General features: G+C 45.8%; 1 pseudogene; it reads right to left on the reverse strand.

The window, feature by feature from the left end:
* Positions 1-6553: 6553 nt before the first annotated feature.
* Positions 6554-6675, reverse strand: LOC116104158 (annotated as a pseudogene).
* Positions 6676-7355: the final 680 nt, after the last annotated feature.

Here is a 7355-nt window from a genome sequence, read left to right on the forward strand (position 1 = left end):
GAGGGAGGGAGGGAAGGAGGGAGGGAGGGAAGAAGGAAGGAAGGAAGGAAGGAAGAGAAGAACTGAAAACGGGAATAGGCAAGCAAGCAGGGAAAGGAGATTGGTCAAAGCACAGGCCAAGAGGTCATTGTCGTAGCACCCACCTTCCAGTAAATATGTAAGTATTGCTGGGGTTACTCCCTCTTGCTCCATTTGTTCTCACAGGCCCTGTCTGTGGGGGAAGGCCAGGGAAGTTTCAGAGCAGAGACCAGATTAAACATTCTACCCCTCGTTCTCAGGTTCTTCCACCAGCAAAGAAGAAAACTTCAGGGACGAACCACACTGAGGAATTGGGAGTAGGTTTGCTTTAGAACACAAATGCAGTCTCAAGACTTAGGAGATGGGAATGGGGAGATTGCAGATTGCCAGAATCTGGGCCGGACAGGACTACACAGTGAGACCCTGCCTCAAAACAACAGTAACAAGAAGCCCTCAAGTCGGGATGTGGAGTTCTCTAGAAAGTCCTACCCTGAAGGGGTTGGAGAACTCATTTTATGGGCCAACCTTAAAGATGGGGAGGATCAGTCCTCCTTGAAGTTGGTTAGTTTTTTTTTGAGCTTGACACAAACTGGAGTCACCTAGGAGGAGGGAACCTTAATTAAGGGTTTACCTCCCTCAGACTGACCTGTGGGCGTGTCTATGGGGCATTTTCTTGATTCATGATTGATGTGGGAGGACCCGGCCCTCTGTGTATGTTCTCAATACTGGGCAGATGGTCCTGGGAGATAAAGGACAAGTGAATATGAGCATGGAAGAGATCTGCCCTTCTGAAGGTCCTGAGTTCAAATCCCAGCAACCACATGATGGCTCACAACCACCTGTAATGAGATCGGACCCCCTCTTCTGGTGTGTCTGAAGACAGCTGCAGTGTACTTATTTATAATAATAAATAAATCTTTAAAAAAAAAAGAGAGAGGGAGATCTGGTAAACAGTGTGGCTCTGCTTTAGTTCCTGCCTCCAGGTTCCTGCGTTCCTGTCCTGCCTTCCCTCATGAGGGACAGTACTCTAGAAGTGTAAGCCAAATCAACCTGTTCCCCCCAGTGCTGGGCCATTACAGCAACAGAGCAGTAAATTAGGACAGTAGGAAATTCCAGTGTGGGGTAAAATAATAGGGCTTATTCCCCTTTCTGTTGTTGATCCTTGGCTATGTCCTGGCATCACATGCATGATGAGAATGGCCAAGTTTGCAAAAAGCACATGGCACAGAGATGCTGTGACAATGACCCAAAAGAATCATCGCTGATGGTTTGGGTCAGCCACGTTGGTTCCAACTGGCTTGGGATAGCCTCATTTTCTATTTGAGCAACCACATGACGTTTTCCTAAGTACAGCTCTCTAGTTGCCTCAGCCTTTAGTCAAAGTAGAGTTTGCCTCAGTTTCCCCTTTGCTTATGTAACCTCCCTCAGGATCATCTCACCTTGGTCACCCTTGTAATGCAGCCCAAATTCAGCTTCAGTAACATCAAAGGTATGGACCTGAGTATGGCACTAAGAAAACTGGCTTTGGTGCCTGAGATCAGACCCCTGGGTCTGTCTCACAAAAAAACAAAACAAACAAACAAAAAAAACCGTGGGAGACTGGGTCAGCAGTAGTGGGGCAGGAACTGGGGACACAGCACCACACTGTGTCTACAGCAGCCTCAAGAGTTCTTTGTAGATGCCTCTACATTCATGTGACTTCCCCAAAGGAAAAAGCATTCAGGAGCAGGGCCACTTGTATGGCTCAGTCAGTGGAGACTTGATGCCAAGTCTAACAACCAGCGTTCAATTTCCAGAACCTACATAGTGGCTAGGAGAGAATAACAGCTGCATGCCCTCTGCCCCCAACGTTAGTGCTGTGCACCCTGATCCCCTCAATAAATAAGTAAATGTAACTAAAACTAACTAAATAAATAAAAAGCATGTCAGGCCAGCTAGTATAAGGCAGCAGAGTTGGAATTGTTTAATAAGAAGAGGTAGTCACATAGATTCAAGCTCAGGAATTAACAGGAGGTACTCAGAGGAAGCAATTGCACAGCTGCGTGTGGGTGTGGGCTTCTCAGGAGAAGGTTCTCCAGGAGTAGCTTCCCCGGGACGTGGGTGGCTTCTGAAGCTGCATCACAAAGACTTGCTAAGGAACTTTAATGAGATCGTGTGGGGGGTTCTGAGCTGCCCTGGGCAGGGTTACAGCGGATAAAGCTGATAAGGTAAAACCCTGGGTCTCAGAGGCTGTTGAGAAACCTAAGGTGTTTTACTATAAACAAGCTCATATCCTTATTCCCAGAAAGTGGGAGGGCGTCCGGCTGTAGACTGGGTTTGTGGCTTTTTGTATGTAAGCTTGTTTGAGAGGCTCCTTCTAGAAGGAGGTCTGCCTACGTGTGAGCAACCCTTCAGAGCAAGTCTTACTGATCCATTTTGGAATCATTGACTCTAAGCTGGCGAGCAACTTCAAGCAGACCCTTGAGTGATGGGCCCCTTCCCCATGTCCTTAATGATTCTTGTCTTCTCCCTGCCACATGGCACTGGCCTATGCCCTAGCCATCAAAGCCTTCAAGTAAACAAATGAGTCACATTTACTTTGCATAACTGACTCCAGTTTGAAAGTATTTCTTTCCCTCTTGTTCATTATTTTGAGTAGCTGGGTATGATGACTCCTACCTCCAGCCTCAGCTCTGTGGGGGGATAATGCATGTGGATCACTACAAGTTTCAGGTCATCGTGGGCAACACAGTGAGTTCAAGACCAACCTGGACAATTTATCAAGACTCCCCAAATGGAAGAATAGAAAAGGGCATGATCCAGGGGTGAAGAAATGTTGAATGGTTAAAGAGCTCTTGCTGAACCAGCACTTGGGAGGCAGAGGCAGGCGGATTTCTGAGTTCGAGGCCAACCTGGCCTACAGAGTGAGTTCCAGGACAGCCAGGGCTACACAGAAAAATTCTGTCTTGAAAAAAACCAAACAAACAAACAAACAAAAAAAAAAAAAGAAAAGAAAGAAAAAGAAAAAAGAAAAAAAAGAGCTCTTTCAGAGGACCCAGGTTCCATTCCCAGCACCCACATAAAAGCTCACAACTGTCTGTAACTCCGTTTCCGGAAGATCTGACACTTACCTCTAGCCTTTATGGGCAGCAGGCACACATGTGGTGTAAATACATTTAGGCAAAACACTTTTTGTTGTTGTTGTTGTTGTTTTTGAGATAGGGTTTCTCTGTGTAGCCCTGGCTGTCCTGGAACTCACTCTGTAGATCAGGCTGGCCTTGAACTCAGAAATCCGCCTGTCTCTGCCTCCCAAGTAAGTGCTGGAATTATAGGCGTGTGCCACCACCGCCGGGTTTAGGCAAAACACTTATACATAAAAAATAGAAGTAGGAGCCGGGCGTGGTGGCACATGCCTTTAATCCCAGCACTTGGGAGGCAGAGGCAGGTGGATTTCTGAGTTCAAGGCCAGCCTGGTCTACAGAATGAGTTCCAGGACAGCCAGGGCTACACAGAGAAACCCCGTCTTGAAAAAAAACAACAACAACAACAACAAAAATAGAAGTAAGAAATGTTTAAAAAAAAAAAAAGAGAGAGAGAGAAAGGGCCAGATATCTAGCCACATCTTAACCACTGGCCAGGAAAAGGCCAATGATAAATCACTTGCCTAGAATTTGTGAGGCCTTGGGTTCAAATCTTAGTACAGCAAATTCAATTAATTAGTTAATTAGTTATTAATTAATTGCTGTAGGCATATCATTCACATGGCTTAATATCTATTATTATTTATAAAATTCTTCAAAATCACTCATCTGCGCTGCTGTGGTGGTCCTCTAATTGTCAGTGCCCACCAGCTTGTAAGCTGTCAGTCAAAATTCTTGCATCTACATACCACAAAGTCAGCTGTCAGGATCTTTTTTTTTAAAATTTATTTTTATTTTTATTTTTTGGTTTTTCCGAGACAGGGTTTCTCTTTGTAACCCTGGCTGTCCTAGAACTCACTCTGTAGACTAGGCTGGCCTCGAACTCTGAAATCCGTCTGCCTCTGCCTCCCAAGTGCTGGGATTAAAGGCATGTACCACCACTGATAGGCAGCTGTCAGGATCTTAAGAGGAGGAGGGAGTCTGTGGAAATTACTGGGATTGCCCGTTGACCTGTAAGAGCTGGACTGGAGGCCAGGGACTCTGTCACTACAGTTCTTCATTTCTCAGGTCTTTCAGGTTTCTCTCTATGCTGGGGGCCCATGCAGCCTACAGATACAAATTTCAATCATGTGATTCTCACCAAAGAGAAAGGACAGCCAGCCGTTGGTAGGAGGAAGAAAATCTAAGAGAAGATTTGGCTCAAATTGGATCACTGACTAAAGAGCTGAAGACAATTGAAGACAATAGTCCACCCTGGGTCAATCTTCTACTTCTTTAGTGGAGGGAATGTAATGAGAGAATGTGCTCAAAGAGGAGCAAGACCCACAGTGTGGACTTGATGCTACCAGCCCATTGCTTTTCTTTAAAGTGTGTGTGTGTGTGTGTGTGTGTGTGTGTGTGTGTGTGTGTGTATGCGCGCGCACGCCTGCTAGTGCCTGCAGAGGCCAGAAAGGGTATTAGATGTCCTGGACCTGGTGTTGCATGTGGTTGTCAGCTGCCTGATATGGGTGCTGGGATCTGAATTCAGGCCCTCTGGGAGAGCAGCAAGCATTCTTAATCTCTCCAGCCCGGTGATGGTTTGTATATGCTTGGCCCAGGGAGTGGCACTATTAGAAGGTGTGGCCCTGTTGGAGTAGGTGTGGCCTTGTTGGAATAGATGTGTCACTGTGGGTGGGGCTATAAGACCCTCACCCTCGTTGCCTGGAAGTCAGATGAAGATGTAGACCTCTCAGCTCTGTCTACATCATGCCTGCCTAGATGTTGCCATGCTCCCATCTTGATGACAATGGACTGAACTTCTGAACCCATAAGCCAGCCCCAAATACATGTTGTCCTTTATAAGACTTGCTTTGGTTGCCAGGCGGACAGTGAATCAGTGCACACTGCAGAACACCATGCCTTGAAAAAGCACACTAGAGAAGCGGGTTGCTTTTCATTTCTTTCTTTCTTTTTTTTAAAGAAAAGTTGATTTTTATGATGACTATGGTTAAAAGGAAGGAAGGGGAGGCAGATGTCTTCCATTTCCTGGATAGGACAGCTTCTTTCTCCTCAGGCTGACGGCCCAGGGTCTTTGGGCCTCAGCTTTCCCGAAAAGACATTCTTGGCAGAATTCAGGAGCCACTGCTATTTTCTCCTGTTTCCACTTGCAGAAAAATAACTGAGCCCTTGGTAAATCAAACTGATGTTCTCTCACAGTGATTTATTACACACCCATTTCTCCAGATGGTCCTTCACATGGAGATTCTCTTTCCTTCATACAGGATTCTTTTTCTCTTAATCAGGTTAAAACAGGTTTAGAATTCACTCCATCAAAACCAGAAGCAGGCACTTGACAGAAGCAGAGCAACACAGAAACACAGAGCCCATGTCTCACCTGGTAAATAATTGCTGGGTTAGCATTCCTGTGCATTCAGGCATGGACTCACTTTGTGCGGCGTGAAGCTATGAAAATGTCTACGCCTCAAGGGCCACATGAGATAAAGATCAACTCAGATCTGTCATGGACCCAAACTGCAGCCTTCTGAGGTACTGGTTCTCCCAAACTCTCCAGTCAACCATAGGATGCTAAACTGGGACATGTCAGACTAGCCCAAGGTATCCAAGAGAGCTCACTTTCAGGGGGCGTGAAGGGGGTGAATGGACAGCGTGATTCTAACACTGCAGCCAGGAGAGGGATGCCAATGTCACATTCTGGGAGCCGTGGTCCAGTGCTGCTGGAGTTACACAGTTTCCCACAGAGCCTGTTGTGAAAGGCATCTAAAGGGCTTGTTTGCAACCTTGTGACAGAATGCCTGGGATTGGGCAAAAAGCACTCAGCAGTGAAAAGCCTGCAGCCAGAAGATTTCAAGTGGTTAATATGTAGCAGGTTCACCTCAGCGGGCGCTTCTCAGTTGTAGCTTTGACCAGAGCACCTGTTTCAGTTCGAGCTTCCCACTTCTAAACTCTCTCTCCCATAACACTGAAAGCACAGAGACGTTGTAGGCAAAGACACAAGAATGTGGAGGGTAGGGTGGTACAGGGCTCATATTAGGGCTCACCGAGTCAAATGCCCTGGTGGGGGGAGGAACTAAAGTCAACTGAGTCCAGACCCTATGGCAAGGCAAGAGGCAGAAAATTTGTTTCGTTCCTGATCCGTATTCTGGGAGCACTGGGCTAGTAGTAGGTCACAGGGAGGTAGCATGGGACACACCACAGCCTGTGACCACACTCCGGCAAGCTCTGAGAGTTCTCAAATTCAGCCCAGCAAACACTGATTGGGAGCTGGGCAAGGAGACAAGAACTTGCTTTTTTTTTTTAATTAAAATATGATGACATTTTTTTCTCTCTTGTCTTCTCTCTCTAACCCTTCCCATGGACTCCACCTTGTTCTCTCTCAAATCATGGCCTCTATTTCTTTCTTTCTTTTTTTTTTTTTAAGCCTACAGCATCCAGTATTCCCAGGCGGTCTCCCATCCAAGTACTAACCAGGCCCGATGACCCTGCTTAGCTTCCGAGATCAGACGAGATCGGACGCGTTCAGGGTGGTATGGCTGTAGACTCTTTTTTTTTTAAAAAAAAGATTTATTTTATTTATTTTATGTGTATGAGTACACTGTAGCTGTACAGATGGCGTGAGCCATCATGTATGTGGCTGCTGTTGAACTCAGGATGTCTGCCGGCTCCAGCCCCACTCCCTCCAGTATAATTCACTGCAGCTGTCTTCAATGCACCAGAAGAGGGCGTCAGATCTCATTATGGGTGGTTGTGAGCCACCATGTGGTTGCTGGGATCTGAACTCAAGACTTTTGGAAGAACAGTCGGTGCTCTTACCCACTGAGACATCTTGCCAGCCCCTCATGGCCTCTATTTCTTCAATTGTTGCTACACACACACACACACACACACACACACACACACACACTCCTAAATATATAACTACAACCTGTTCCATCTGTATAATGTTTTATTCATACATATACATATATGTGTTTATATGTTAACATATGTTAACATATACTATATATTAATATGTATAATATATATATTAATTCAGTGCTGATGACCATTTAATAGTGGATAACAATTTGAGGGCTCTTCCCAGGGAAAGACTACATCTCCCTCTCTTGGCATTCATTTCTTAGATGCTTGTAGTTCTTTGCCTGGGCTTGAGACCCTGTGATATTTTTTCCCTTCCGTGTTAGCACACCTAAGGACTTTCTCAGTATTTTCTACAATAAG

The sequence above is a fragment of the Mastomys coucha genome, unplaced genomic scaffold (genome assembly GCF_008632895.1).
Source record: "Mastomys coucha isolate ucsf_1 unplaced genomic scaffold, UCSF_Mcou_1 pScaffold21, whole genome shotgun sequence".
Taxonomy (NCBI): domain Eukaryota; kingdom Metazoa; phylum Chordata; class Mammalia; order Rodentia; family Muridae; genus Mastomys; species Mastomys coucha.